Genomic DNA, 16662 nt, shown 5'->3' with positions numbered 1-16662 from the left:
TATAGTCCGGTAATTTTCGCACCCTTTTTTACTATTAGAACCCAAAGGACTTTGGGTGGTTCCCTGGTAGAGTGAACTTCACCATATAGATTTCTTAGTTATGTAGATGGCTATTTTTTATATATATATCTAGACAATCGTATTCCCCATTTGTTCAATCCTCATCCTTTAGAAAATATGGGCCATTATCTAGGTACTTTAGTTTTCTATAAAGAATAGAGAATGGATTGCCTATGTGGAGAATTGAACCACAAATGATTAATTGATCATTAAAAAAGTTCTTTATATTACAACTTTTATACCCAATATTTATGCATCAATATTATTACAAACTTAAATACTTAAATACTTAAATTCCCTCTCTCTCTCTCTCTCTCTCTCACACACACACACACACACACTCACTCACTCAATACAATATATGTTAAAATATAGAGATATGCTTTCATTTAAAACCAAAAAATAAGAGAATGATTTTACCAATTCTAGTGTGACTTATATTAGGCTTGTGGTGCTAAGCTAAAAGATATACAAAGAGAGAAAAATATTTGTATTGATATTGCCATAATACAATGGGAAAGAAAATTTTGTTAGAAGCACATTGATCATTACGAATACTAAATATGGCTCCATTTCAATATTACAAGTGTTTCACAAGTTTGAAGTTTAAAATGATAATCTAATGAACCTACGAGCATTTTTTTAAGGGCTTAGGTTGTATGCAAAAAATGTTTCTTTGAGATTAGCCCATTAATTTTGGTAAACTCTTTAGATTCCCTTCCTCTAAGAATTAGCTAAAATTGTATACACGGCTTGAGAGGCGATTAGCAATTAAATATACACAAGATTTCAAAACCTTGAGTTGAATGTTAAGAATAATGAGAATCCATTTTTTGTTCTTACACATTGCTAAGACGTGCTCATTTTTTGGGGCTCGAATATTATCCTAATAAGTTCATTTATGAGCTTGTATGAGCTTTTGCAAGGTCTTTTAAGAATGAGCTTCTCTAAGACCTCACATGACCTTGTGAGTTCCTATAGGCTAGTAAGAGATCACATGATTAACACTGAGTGGGATTATAGGAATTATCAGAAGATTTTGTATGATCTTATGATATATAATGGGATCCTAATAGTTCTTAATTTAAGATTCTTTAAGGAACATTTCAACTATGTTTTCAAAGAGCAATTCATAAAAAAAGGCATTATTATAATATCAAGGAACGACTAGACATGTAGAAATATATTAAGTGAGAAAAGAAGGAATGTAGAACACTATCACACTATCTTTACTTTGCAATTAGAAAACTAAAAGTTTATGATAAATTATTGTTAAAGAGAGAGGTCTAGAACATTAGAGTAAGAGGATAGGTTGTGACTGGAAGAAACATGTAAGTTTGTGACTTTTAATTATATTTATAAAAATTTAGAGGTCTCAAGGGCTAACGTGATGATATTTTTCTTGCAAATCAAGTCCATTGGACATTGGATATTCATAAACGTTAGAGTGTGTGTGTAAATGGAAGAGTGGGTTTATACAGTGGAGTTTTGGTTGGTGTTAATTTACAAATTTAGTTAATATTGGTTCCACTGACCCAGTAATGCTTCCCAAGGAGTTTGAGAGTTTAAGGGATAAAAAGGGTGGTTAGTATAGGCATGGAAGAGTATGTTTTATATTTTGAAGCTCTATGAGACTATTGAAGTTTTAGGGCTTGGACTTGACCTTACGGGCTTTCACTTTAGGGATTAGGGATTGCATGCGTATCTTGACATTATGTCAAATCACATTATCTACCTACATTGTTGCATGTTTATCAACATGTGCACATGGTCTTCTATTATGAAAAATCATGTAAGCTCTATGAGACTATTGAAGTTTTAGGGCATGGGCTTGACCTTAAGGGATTTTACTTTAGGGATTAGGGGTTGCATACATATCTTGACATTGTGTCAAATCACATCATGTACCTATGTTGTTGCATGTTTATCAATATGTGCACATGGTCTTCTATGAAAAATCATGTTTAGTATGTTGCCTTGATTACATGCATATATAAGTATGTATAGATTATGTTGTTTAAATTTTCATGAGATGACTATTATCAGTGTGAGAATTATGTGTAAGGTGGTGAAGTCTCAAGGATACATCCAAGAAGCTTAAGGTACTTTCTTTCTTCCTAGAGAAAAGATTAAATTTGACATTAGGAGACCTTTGGATATCTTTTGGGCGACCTTGTAAGGATTCCTAATTGTTAGGGATAAAGGCTAATTTTGTGCTTTCTTAAGGAGACAAGGTCAATCAAGAGGACTACTTGGAGCCTATAACTAAGGGGGGCCCAAAATGGGCAATTTTTTTTTCCATTTTGCAAGTTTTATACTTTGAATCTGACCCCATACCCATATATATGTAAAACATTCAATTTTTAACCTTTATTTTTTCCTAAAGCCCACTTTATCTCATCATTGAATGCCTCCAACTTTTTCTCCTTCATTTTGTAAGATTCCTCCCTAGCCTCTCAAGATGTCCAATTTCTTCCCCTGTAATCAAATCCCTCTTTAGATATATAAAAGATCTCGTTTCTACCTATTTTGGCTTAGAGAGAGAAAATATTCTAGAGAGAGATTATTCCGATTTTAGATATTTTTGGATGGAAAAATACCTCTTCTTATTAAAATAAATTTTCCCGAAATAAAAGTTCAAAAGATTTTCAGAAGGTGCATTAGAAATCAATTATAATCTGTTCAAAAGGCCTTATCCAAGGGGTCTAGATTTTTTGAAATTTTAAATTAAGGTTTTGAGAGGCCAATCAGATTCATCCAAATGTGTGGAGGAGATATATAGAAGAAATAAAGAAACCCCCCCCCCAAAAAAAATGAGTAAATACTCACATAAGATGAAGAGTGGACTAAGGACCAAAGGAAATAACTTAAAAAATGATTTTTTGACACCTCAGAGTGGGGATTCCCCCTCATGAAGGAGCCGCCTATTTCACATGTGTGGTGGAGTTTTAAATTCTCAAATATTGAGATATTTCATCTCTCCTCTCTCCTAATTCAAGTCTAGTTCCAAAAAGTAAGCTAAACTGATCCAAAAATGGTCAAAATTGACCAAACTGATTTGGAAAATTCTAGAATCAGTTTGTTTGGTTAGAAGCTCACCTTTTCCTATAAATAGAAGCCTCCCCCTTTGTTGAAGCTTAATAGTGTTTTATGCACTGTTACTCTACTCCTCCCCAGAGCCAGAAACTATGAATTTCTTAATAATTCATTAGTTTTTGACCTTTTCGGGCTCTTCTAAAGAACTGGTGGCCACTCTTGTTGCAAACAAGAGTAGATCCCTCAAACCATCAGGCCAAAGGAAAGCTCCTAGAATTTCATGTAAGTTAGAAATCCTACTTTTTCTTATTCTTTTAATGGTTTTCTAATTTTTTTGTTATCTTTAAAATGATAATCTGATGCTATGCCTTGCTGGAAAGGCTTTCCCCCTCTCTTATTCTTAAATTCAGCCCTTCTTTATCCTAGTTAAGTAATCAAATTGTTTGAATTAAACTTTTCATATTGTTTCTCTTTTAAAAGTGAAATTTGATTAGCTTAGGATCCTTTAAACAAATTGGGGATAATTTTTAAGTAAATTAAGAATAGGAAAATTTGAAAAATGGTCAGCCATACAAAGGAGGTTATGGTAAAATTTTCTTAAATTTTGTGAAATAAGTATTACCTTTTATTATTCAAAAAGAGTAATCCCCGTCGTTTGTGTATTCTATAAGTGTTATTTTCATTCTATGCTTGAAAAAATGCATAGTAGAAATATTTTTATTACAAAAGTGTTATTTCTACTAGATTTAAATTCTATGCACAGAAAGATGCATATTGATTATTTTTCTAATTATAAAAGAGTGATTTTCATTAGATTTAAATTCTATGCATAGAAAGATGCATATTGATTATTTTCTTTATTATAAAAGAGCGATTTTCATTAGATTTAAATTCTATGCATATAGAAAGATGCATATTGATTATTATTTTTAATTATAAAAGAGTTATTTTTTAGTAGATTTAAATTCTATGCATAGAAAGATGCATATTAATTATTTTTTATTATAAAAGAGTGATTTGCATTAGATTTAAACTCTATGCATAGAAAGATGCATATTGATTATTTTTTAATTATAAAATAGTGATTTTCATTAGATTTAAATTCTATGCATAGAAAGATGCATACTGATTTTTATGCTTAAAATAATGCATAAAAGAATTTTTTTAATTATAAAAGTGTTACTTTCATCAATATTGATTTTTATGCATAAATAGATGCATAAAAGATTTTTTTAATTATAAAAGTGTTACTTTCATCAATATTGATTTTTATGCATAAATAGATGCATAAAAGAATTTCTTTATTATAAAAGTGTTACTTTTATCAATATTGATTTTTATGCATAAATAGATGCATAAAAGAATTTTTTTTATTATAAAAGTGTTACTTTCATCAATATTGATTTTTATGCATAAATAGATGCATAAAAGAAATTTTTTATTATAAAAGTGTTACTTTCATCAATATTGATTTTTATGCATAAAAGAATTTTTTAATTATAAAAGTGTTACTTTCACCAATATTGATTTTTATGCATAAAATGATGCATAAAAGAATTTTTTAATTATAAAAGTGTTACTTTCATCAATATTAATTTTTATGCATAAAATATTTTTTTTAAATTGTAAAAGTGTTGCTTTCACCAATATTGATTTTTATGCATAAAATGATGTATAAAAGAATTTTTCTTATCATAAAAGTGTTACTTTCACCAATATTGATTTTTATGCATAAAATGATGCATAAAAGAATTTTTTAATTATAAAAGTGTTACTTTTATCAAAATTGATTTTTTATGCATAAAAGGAAACGTGTTATTTCCATAGAAGTTGAATGAAATCAGTAAAGTAGTAATTGAAATATTACCCTTCGAGAAAGATAGTTCAGGGAGAACCTTTCCATACTCGAACCCTGAATCAGACTATGACCTCGACTTAATCTCCTTCGTCAATTTCAAGAGAAAAGACGATGTGACTAGTTCAGAAAAATTCAATTAAATCACCTACCAAATCTGAAATTAAATTGAGACCTTTGATTTTGATCTAAGGATCAAGATTACAGAATTCGAGGAATTCTGCTTGGGAATCCAGACCTGTGATCTAGAAGTCTTGGGATACGGAATTAAGATATACTCATTGTATTCAAAAGAAAATTAAAACTGAAAACTTGCATAGAAACGTTGTTTTCTTAAAGGACTGTCTTACGCCAGAATGCTGGAGGGAGGGAGCATTTGGTATATGTGTTTTTCTAAGGGAAGTTCCGTTGCAACAGCTTGCGGGGAGTGTTCAAAGGACGGCTCACGCGACAAAAACCTACCCAGGTCTTGACCAGCATGGGTATGGTGTAAAATGGTGTGCTTCCGATGGTACGATGGGCGAGGGCCGACAAAGTGGGCCCTGAGTGAAGTGCCAGGACACCTAAGGAGTATCTTGGAGGGTTCTGACCATGCGATGCACGGGCTCGCGGTGCTTAGGACACCCATGCGTATGTCGTGGAAGATATATATATGTTTGATGGCGAGAAAATTATTGTAATCTGTTATACTGGATCTCGCTGTGCTGACCTGCTGGTCTCAACGGAGAGTCCAGAGTGATACTATTTTGAGAAACAAGGATTGAATGGAAATTTTGAGTTATGACATCTGTAACCAATAATTGTTTGTCAATGGATTGTTTTATAAATTAAAGTTTAAAGAGGAGTGTGTGCGTATCTGTATTCTAAAGCAAAAGTTAAGGAAGGCATTAAATTATGGGTGGGTGAGTATTTGTCTGGTTCTACCAATTCCAGTGGTTGGGCGGTGGCTAACCCATGGGCGGATGGGGTTAGGCTGGAATCAGTAGAGTTTTAATAAAAAAATTGATCAATAGGAATACGCTTAGAACTCAAATAGTTAAATAATAATCTGAAGACTTCTCAAATGAATAGATCAACCGCTGTGCCTGATTCAATTAGAAAAAAAGCATTGATTCCTTCAAGTTAAGTCTGTAATAGTTTCCCTTCTATCTGGTTTATTCAGATGAAGGTTAGTTCAGTATCTTGACCTCGTTAGAAAAATTTGTTAAGAAATTCAAAATGGTGGAATTGTCCCCGTTTTTCGGGCATGGAAAATTTTTCCGGTTTCGGTTTTCGGAATGACCACCAGCTTAGTCTCGTGCCCGGACAATTGAGGGCGAGGCCCCGAGTGGGAAACCCTGCCCTGTGCAAGAGGGAGCTGCTTCCGTTGCCAGCACAATCGGGAATCCGTGCGCGGAGGGGGCAGTGGGATCCCATAGTTGGTATCAGAGCGCTGTTGTAAATTTACGTAATAGCATCAGAAATTGCTTAAAATTTTTAAAGTAAATCTGGGAAATAATGTTTTCTCTTGTTAAATTTATGTTGAATGAACTTCAAAAATTGAAAACTCATAAATTGAATTGGAAATTTATAGATGGATACCCCGAATCTATCTGGCATTCTTGAACTCTCCCCCAGAGTCAGGATATGATAGCCTTTGCATTCAAGCACCTCATCAACTCTGCTACGACCCGAGTAAGCAGAGTGAGACTCGCACGTCATTTTGAGAGTCTTTACTTTCCTGATCCTCTTGAGTGACGTCGATATATGTGGTTTTGTGGAGGACGATGTATTAATGTCGGTACCAGTCAACGTCAGAGGCTCAGGCAAAATATTTCCTTAGCCATGATTCTGATAAGGCCAGGGCTTGTTCAGCGTGTACAACTCTTTGATCATTCACCCACAGGAACTTCAGAATTTCATGCCGAATTTTTAGGCTTCTTAGCCGCTTTATCCCTAGAAGTAGAATTACAGCACCTCTTTCTGTAATGAATCGTGTGTACCATGGTATGCCTCCTTTGCAGTTTCATTTCTTTATTGGAATACGATTGAGGCAGTGATTTTGGGAGCCGTAATGCTCTATCTATATATCGAAAACTTTTGATAATAAACGATGTTTTGCAAAAAAATTCCAAATTGTTTCATGATTGTGAATATGGTTGGTAAAATTATTAGAGTAAATCTTGTTTCATGATGTATGATGAAATAATTATCTGTTTAAAGAATAAATCATAAAAATTAAATAATCATAAATCTGTTGTCAAAGTTAAGTTGACGAAAATCTCGTTTTGTCAGAGTCATGAGGTGCGTGGCACGTGCAAGGCAACCAGATCATCTAACCGATGATGACGAAGAGTTAGATCCAGATGTTCGAAAAGCCCTGCACAGATCCCAACAACCTGGTCCCTTCAAAGGTGAAGGAGAGCAGTTAGATGAAGTAGTAGAAAAGTGGATTAAGGCAATGGAGGAATACTTTGATGTAATTGGCTACAATGAGAGAAGCAAGATGGCTCTTGCTAGGTTAAAGATTGTGGAAACGGCAAGGGTCGCTTGGAGGAATCACTGCGAGACTAACCGTCTCGACTGGAATACCCAGACCTGGACCGATCTTAAAGCTTACCTCAAAAAGAGGTTTTGTCCTCCAGGCTTCCTTAAAACTAAAATGAATGAGTTCTTGGAACTAAAGCAAGATAGCCGGACAATTGAAGAGTACCATCAAGCTTTTGCCCTTCTCCTCAAATATTCTCCGCAATTGGATGAAGAGCAGCTGATGGCCAGGTTCATTCGAGGAATGAACAAGCCATTGGACACCTTAGTAAAGAATGCCAAACCTATTTCAATGGCCGAAGCAGTAAGAATGGCAAAAGACTTTGCCAAAGCCTTTGTTGTTAAGGTCCCGCCAAAGCCTGTACCCTCTAACTTTAAAAGATTCCAAACCCCGGGAAGTACTTCAAACTTTCCTCCCCCAAAGAGGCAGCAAGGCCCAATTCAGAATTAGGATGCGGGAAGATTCAGAAGTGAAGGAAGACCCTTCCCCCAGAACACTTTCTTAGGAGCCCCACCTATTTCAAGGATTCAGAGGGATGAGCTCATAAGTGAGAACCGGTGTTTTGGATGCCAGGGTTTAGGTCACCAGCTGAAAGACTGTCCGACTCCTGCCATGTCAAGGGGACATGGAAGTCAAGGACCGAGAGTGCAGAGACCATGCCCTTCCTATCAATCAAAATCAGGGTCCATCATCTCGTCAAAATCAGGGAAATCCTAGGAGAACTCCAGCTCAGCCGTTTGCCTCTGTTCAGAATAGCCTCAAAACTCCTTCCCAGAACTGGGGCAACCAAAGAGAAAGAGTTCCGCCTCAGACTGCACAGCAGCCAGAGCAGTCACAATAGCAGAAGTAGTGGAAGAGGAAAGAGGACAGATTTATGCAGCAATTGAAAACCAAGAGCCAAACTGTCAATTCTCCGTCATTCATACTCCAGCTGAGTATCAGGGTAAGCCTTTTAAGCTTTTGATTGATTCAGGTAGTACTCATTCTTTCATTTCCCTTGGATGCTTGCATAAGCTAGTCTTAGATCAGAAATTAGGGAAACCTATGCAAGCTGAATTGGCAAGTGAGAAGATTCTTTTCACTCACCTTGAGACAGATCATATTCAGTTCAATCTAGATGGGAATTTAACTGACTGCTGTCAGTTCAGAGTTATACCTTTGGGAGTTTTCGACGGGATCCTTGGAATGGATTGGCTCCACAAAAATCAAGCTGACATTCACTGTCATAATGGAACCATTTCCCTCCGTGACTTTCACGGAAATAAAGTTCAAGGAACCGAAATTTCAGGATCCCCAAGTCTGTAGTTAGTAAAGGCTTCTAAGTTACTGAAAGGACTTAGAAAGAAGCACCTCATTGATGTTGTCAAAATGAATCCAATAGACTCAAAGTTAAAAAGCTAAAGAACCTGAATGGTTAAGTGATTATGATGATTTATTCCCAGCAAAATTAACAGAGATGCCTCCAATTCGAGAAGTACATCATGTGATAGAATTGACCCCCGGAGCTCAGCCCCCCTGTAGCCCTGCGCACGTACAAAATGCCAGTTCGTGAAGCCATCGAACTCAAGGAACAGCTTAGACAGCTATTAGAACAAGAGTGTTTCACCTTGGGGTGCGCCAGTTCTCTTTCAGAAAAAGAAAGATGGAACACTAAGACTCTGTGTGGACTACATCAGTCTCAATCAGCTGACAGTTAAGAATAAGTAACCTATCCCCAGAATTGATGAGCTTCTGGACAGGCTAAGTGGAGCCAAGATCTTCACAAAGATAGATCTCAAATCAGGGTATTATTAGATCAGGATTAATGAGCAAGATATCTCGAAGATAGCCATCAATACTCGGTATGGGCATTATGAATTCACTGTCATGCCGTTTGGATTGACAAATGTCCCAGCTACATTCAATCAATTAATGCAGGATATTCTCAACGAATACTTGGATGATTTTGTTCTTGTTTTCTTTGATGATATTTTGATTTACTCAAAGAATGCAACTGACCATGAAGCTCATGTCAGAAAAGTCCTTGAGATTCTAAGGAAGCACCAACTCTTTGCAAAAAAGAGCAAATGCACTTTCTCTGCCGACCATGTTAAATACTTGGGCTTTCTGGTATCCAAAGATGGAATTTCTCCAGATTTCGCAAAAGTCCAAGCAGCCATAGATTGGCCTGAACCAAAGTCAATGAAAGAAGTCAAAGGATTCTTGGGATTGACTGGTTGGTATAGAATTTTTATACCAAAGTATGCTCTCATAGCTTCCCCCCTAACTAATCTTCTCAAGAAGAATATCCCATTTCAATGGTCTGCTAGGTGCCAGAGTACTTTTGATAAGCTGAAGACCGCCTTGGTAATCAATCCCGTTCTAAAGCTGCCAGATTTTTCTCTACCCTTTAAGGTAGTAACTGATGCCAGTGGTTTTGCCCTGGGAGGTGCACTCATGCAGGAAGGTCATGCAGTGGCCTATGAATCCCGAAAACTCAGAACGCATGAGAGGAATTATGCTGTCCACCACGGCCTGGAACTACTTTCAGTAGTATATGCCCTGAAGTTGTGGAGACATTACCTACTGGGTCAAAGATTCACTTTGATGACATATCATCAGAGCTTAAAGTGGATCTTCACTCAGAAGCATTAGGAACTCAATGGAGTCTTTTTGGGCCCTTTAATTTGCCATTGCCTAATGGAGGTGATTAAGAAATAGACAAATAGGGGATTACATGTGGACTGAAACCAATGGTTTGTAAGAGCCTAGAAGGTAGTGGTCAAACTTAGAATAATAGGCTAAATAGGCTCTTTTTTAATTTTTAAAATCAACTAAAACTCAAAAAATTTATACGTATATGAATTTTTTTCCTATTTTTTATAGAAAAGGATAGCTGCAGCCTGCAGCCATCATTAAGTAAGGTCTCTAAAGTGATAGAGGCCCAAAAACGAGTTCCCATGCATTCAATGCACATTCCCCTTCACTTTCCACTATCCCTCTCTCCCACGTTCCCTCCAAAACGCTCTCTCTTCCGCCTTTCTCATAGCAGGGCGTTTTTCACTCTCTAGACTACTTCTTTTAGCTATCTACTTGATCTACCTCTCTCTTCACTCAAAAACCTAGATCTATAGCTATGGAAGCTTGATCTGCAACCTCCTCTCAGAAGCTATGGAAGTTTGATCCTCACTTACATTTCCTTCCTTCATCCTTCTTCCTTGTCCAACCTCCTTTTACAGAGTGTAACAGCAGAGCTTAGCTATGGAAGCTTGATCTGCAACCTCCTCTCAGAAGCTATGGAAGTTTGATCCTCACTTACATTTCCTTACTTCATCCTTCTTCCTTGTCCAACCTCCTTTTACAGAGTGTAACAGCAGAGCTTAGCTATGGAAGCTTGATCTGCAACCTCCTCTCAGAAGCTATGGAAGTTTGATCCTCACTTACATTTCCTTACTTCATCCTTCTACCTTGTCCAACCTCCTTTTACAGAGTGTAACAGTGGAGCCAAGCTATGGAAGCTTGAGTTGCAAATGCTTTGGCTCTCATAATCTTACTCATTGTCTCCTCTCACCCCCTCTAATATCCTCTTTCAAAGTGCAGTAATAGCACAGCCAAGCCCTTGGAACTTGCTCTACAACTCCTTCTCTTTTGTACATCTCCCTAGTCTAAGTTTTTTTCTCACCATTCTATTTTCCTTTGCCATCAAGGTTTATAATCTCCCTAATATATACATCTGATGTCTTCTTCTAGAGCTCGAAGACCTCCGATTAGTATTCAATCTCTCTCTTGTAGCAGTGGTCAAGATGAGGATGGACACTGGAACATCAAACAGTACGAGAAGTGGAATTGGATTACGATGCAGCCTAGTACAAGAGGAACCCACAAGGTGTCAAAGCGATACGTTGATATACAAAGTCACCATTGGAAAGGGCGGATATTGGAGCTCAAACAAGATCGTGATGGAAAAAAGCTAGCCAAGGTCCAACATGTTTACAAGGTAACAGAGCTAAAACTAGCAGACCATGACCAACGTCAACGATTTCCTGCAAATTGTAAGTTATTTCACCACTTTATATTCTTGTTTTTAAATCAATTGTGTGCTAATAATGGTATACTGAGCACTGCTTTGATTGTTCTTGGGTTCCTCTGTGTAGATATTTTTCCCTCAAACTATAGTGAGTGGGAGTCTATGGAGGCAATTTCAGGAACCTTTGAAGCATACCATGTGGAGCTTGGTAGTTTAATCTTTGGAGGGTGTCCAGCTGCACAACTTCTTGCACGAAACATCTTCTTCTATGAGGATACATATGTGGTTCCCACGACAGCAAATGGTACTGGAAAATTAGTTCCAAAACCTACGCCAACTCTCACATCTATTGAATGGCCAATTCCAGACAATGCTTCAATGGCCATGGCTTGTTTGCAGATCGAAAGCAAGGTGCAAAATGCTATGAAGTGCACATATGGATCTCACAAAGCAACCATAACCTGCTTCATACCTCTACACCTCTTTGTGTACGTGTTCCGTACAAGTGACACACATCGTACCCCAACTTTATGGATTGCAAAGGGGGAGAGAGCTCTGACTTGTTTCTTATCACCTGCATGGGATAAAAAAGTTGTTCAACACAATGGAGACACCATCAGATGCGGAGTAATAGTTGAGAAGGTTGTGATGCGCTACCATATTGCCAAGCAACAGTTGTCCATTGCGTTTCCTTACAGGCGATGGAAGCTTACAAATGGAGAATGGGAGGCGTTAGACTCCAACACAACCTCTACAGAACAGGGTGTGCTACATATATCCATGCAAGGTGGGGATGTAGAAGATGTTGCTGTGATGATGACTGGTCCCTTGCCAACTTACGTGACTACTTAGTTCTTCGATTCTCACTGAGTGGTGATTTTGCTTTGATAATCAATGGTAGAGTAGTGCACAAAAGGCAGGAACGATCTTTTCTTTGTAGAGAAATTACTTTCCCTGGCTGTGTAGCTATCAAACCACTGGATATGTAATCTTGAATTGAAGTAAATACAATTTCAATTTTTTTGCCTCACTATCTTATTGAGGTTTTTCAATTGTCTTGTGCAAGTTTTATTTTTTTTGTGATAGTGTAAGGTTGGTCACACAAGCATCTGTGGCTTGAGCCACTAGTAAATTAGAAATGACCTTGCGATGGAAGGATCATTCTTGCTTTCGCATACCATTTTTTTAAAAAATTTTGGTACTTAAAAATTTTAAAAGTTTTTAAAATTTTTATAACAAGGTCGTCCATTTATAAACGATACTTTACTCATTTTCATCAATTGACAATTATCGTTCTCTCCTAACACTTGCTCTCAATTTCGCACACCTTTCTGTATCACACATTCTCTATTTCTTGCAATCACTCATAGTCATGGCACCTCTACTTGACGCACTTATTGCACAGCTAGGAAAGCTTGAGTTACTTCATAGGGTTGATGAGATCGTCCCTATGTTTGAGGGAGCAATTGATGTGCGTGCAACAATGCATCTACACACGGATGCTTTTACAGATGTCATTCAGTATATGGATGAACACATCAGCACGTACTCCATCATGTTTGAGGGGGGTGATGAGGGCCTATGGGTTCCAGTTGACCTCATCAAGTGAAGACAAGAATTTTAGATTTCGCCTAACAAGGTTTTTAAAATCCCTCATAGAAAAGGACTACAGGAATGAGGAGGAAGACTTACTCTTGGATCTATAAATGGGCAACATCGGCACTTCTTTCCTGAGTTGGGACATGGTTTTGGTCCTTTTGTTACAAGAGGGTGTGGCGAAAGAAAGTGGCAAGGAAAAAGAAAAGGGCAAAGTAAAGCTAATGGAGCAGGTCCAAGAGGCCCATGCTGAGGAAGAGAATGTTACAGAACAATGGGAGGCCTCAATGGCATTGGTGGCTCTACAAGAGAATGTCCCCGAGGAGGTTTCGGACCTAGTTCTAGAGGGGGATGAAGTACTTGAGGAGGTCCCAGACCTTGTTATCATGGCTTTGCATCCAATCATTATTGATGGGAAATAATTTTTATTTTTGGATGACATTGCCAAGACACTCGGGTTTCGCGAGGATGAGGCACTGTCTATTATTGCCGTGAATGTCAAGACAAAGGGAAAGTGAAAATCTCTTTTGAAGATGACAACCTCACAAAAGCGCTTGCATACGATATTGGTAGCAGTTCCTTGGAAGATGTAGTGGCCAAAGCGCTCGTTGAAATAAAGCAAGATGTGCAATTCTATGAGAGCGTAGCTGCCTTTGAACCACACATGCCCTTGGTTGCTGGCGATGCTCAAGACCAAGGAAGCATAAACTTGACAAATGACTAGTTGCAAGTGACGATGCAACTGAGGTATGCCCTAACTTCTTAGTTGTAAAGCAAATTATTTTTAGTTGTATCATTTCACGCTTCCTAACTTCTATATTGACATGTTGACAGACTGCTTTTGAAGTGGACAAGTTTGCTATGCACGTAGGAGGAACGCGGCCAAAGTCAGAGGGTCGAGATGCATCTCTTTGGCACTACATACCTGCCCTCATAGCCGACATAGTGCAGGTTTTTCATTTAGACTATTCAGAGATCGCCTATGCCGAGCTCCTAAAATGTAAAGCACTTAGTGCAGTCTTGTCGGAGAACCCCTTAGCCTCGAACATAAATAAATGTATTTTGGTAGCTAGGGAAGCTGCCTTGTATTGCTTTACGGGCAAGCATCCCGGCTCAGTTTTAGGCCATTGTGCCCTTTCTCAGGCTCAAGGAATCAATGAGCCAAGTGATATATTCCAAAGCTTAGGCCAAAAACCAGCCTCTAGAACTCTCTCTCCTCAGCTCTTCCAAGAGCTTATTAAAAAGATGTAATGCAAACTTCTCTTCCAAGTTTAATAAATTTTTTTTGTTGTGCGTTGTAAGTTGTGATTTTTCCTGGCGTACTTGTGATATACCATTTCAAGCCTCGCAATTTTAAGATTTTGTTCATGTGTTCATAGAAAATATTGTTTAGGATTCATTTTAAATGTGATTGTGATTAAAAAAAGTAATCGAGATTGGGTTAGAGCGGTACGAAAAAATGTTGTATTTATAGATGTATACACACTCACATATATGTATATATATGTACATATATGTATATATATACATATATATGTGTGTGTGTGTATGTACCTATATATATATATATATATAATATTCTGGGGCTATTGAAAGATATATATATAAAAATATATATATATATATATATAAGACATAAGATATTATAAGATTTTGGGGCTGTTAGGGCACCTAAAGGGCCTTATGAGCCTCACCAGACAAAAAATATCAAATAAAAAAATAAAAAAAATTCCATGTGCACTACGGCACGGAAATCGACATTTTGACCTGGTCAAACTAGCGATTAACGCGCCGTAGCGCACATGGCATTTTATTTATTTATTTATTTATTTTTGGTCTTGAGGCTCATAAGGCCCTCTATAAGGGTCTCTAGGTGACTTTATAGGCTCTACCTTTTTTGTATATATAAATATATATATATATGTGTGTGTGTGTGTGTGTACATATATATATATATGTGTGTATATGTATATATATTTGTATATGTATATATATGTGTGTGTATATATGTATGTGTGTGTATATATATATATATGTGTGTGTGTGTGTGTGTGTTTTTTTTCCTGTGTGTATAGTGCTTTTATATTTTTTTAATGAAATGTTCATTGGCACTGAGCATACAAAAAAAATTGGACTCAACAAAGAATGTCACACAACTCAAAAAGCTTTCATTAATGTGTGAAAATGCTACAAAGGAATTTGGGAACATTACAAAATTTTGTAGGGAGAATTACAAAGTGGGTTAGCCTATTGAGGTAGAAGGCTACGCTCTAAATGTAGACGTAGGGCTAGGGACATATCTACAGGCTTCAAAGTAACTCTCTTGGCATGTACCATAGCCAGCACTGAGTCTTCAAAAATAGAAACTACAATATCTTCAGCAGCTTCTTGAAGAGCTTCAAGAGCTGTGCTCTGTATGCGGTCAACCCTGTCAGTAAATTTTTCCATTGTTTCTCTCACCAGTCGAGAGAATGGTGCCTTGGGGATGAGAAGATCTGTGCTTTTCTGATATTTCCTAATCTCTCATAGCGCGACTGTCCCTGGCCTCCATTTTCTCTTCTTCTTTGTAACTGGTGGAGGCGGTGGTGGTCTTTGATTCTCCCACGGTGGTCGTTCAGACCTGAACTTCTTTTTCTTTTGTGCACGCTCTTCCTCTTCTTGCTGGTCCCGAAACTTGCCCTCCATTCTTTTGCCACACTTCTTGACTGGACGTCTGGATGTTGTGGCTGCTTGTGGCTGTGCTTGGCTTGCCCTCCTTGTGTCCTCTTTGGGCTGCTGTCTCTTTTGCATTTCTGTCTCCCAAGCCGCCCTCACAAGAGCAAACTCTTTGTCAATGGTATCTTTCGTGATGCCATAGGACAAGAGCTCGACCTCCCTGTTCTATAAGCGAGTCTGTAAGATAACCTCTAGCTGTTCTAGGGTGTCGGCCTCAATAACAATCTCCGGTGGTTGCCCTTGACCTTCCTCGGCTTCTTTTCGACGCTGCTCTTCTTCTGCTTCTCTACTAGGCTCTGCTTCTTCAGCTTCCTTCCTGCGTTGCGCTTCTTTGGCCTCCTTCTTGCGCTCTTCTTCTCTCATCTCCTTTGCCTCTTGCTCTGTTACTATAGGTAGATTTGTCCTTTTTGCTATAGCAGGTAGTGGGCCGAGTTGATCGAAAAACCACAAGTCTTGCTCCTGTTCTTCTGGCATGGCCTAGGTATGTACGAGTGCAAGAGATAGTGGGAGGGCAAGAGAGAGTAGAGCACAAAGAAGAAATTGAAATGTGGTGGCTATAAATGAAAAATGACTTAAATATGTCTATAAATATAATTTTTTAAAACTTTTAGAAAATTTAAAAACACAAAAAGATTATAATCAGAGAGTTTAAGCCCATGAGGAACCACACCGACGCTTGCTTGCTACCCACTGCCGTAGTCTCTCCCTAGCATTTCTGTTGTATCCTTCAGTTCTTCTTGCATTAACAGTTTTCATTATTTGACGCCTAAGAGACAAATTACCGTGACTTTTCTGCCTTTTTTGCCAACCAGAACGCGATAAAACCAGTTGAACATTTCATGGAGCGCATTACTCTTGACTTTGCCA

Source organism: Cibotium barometz, chromosome 19, assembly GCF_041138505.1.
Source record: "Cibotium barometz isolate CiBa-2024 chromosome 19, ASM4113850v1, whole genome shotgun sequence".
NCBI lineage: Eukaryota > Viridiplantae > Streptophyta > Polypodiopsida > Cyatheales > Cibotiaceae > Cibotium > Cibotium barometz.
Note: the sequence above shows the minus strand (reverse complement) of the source record.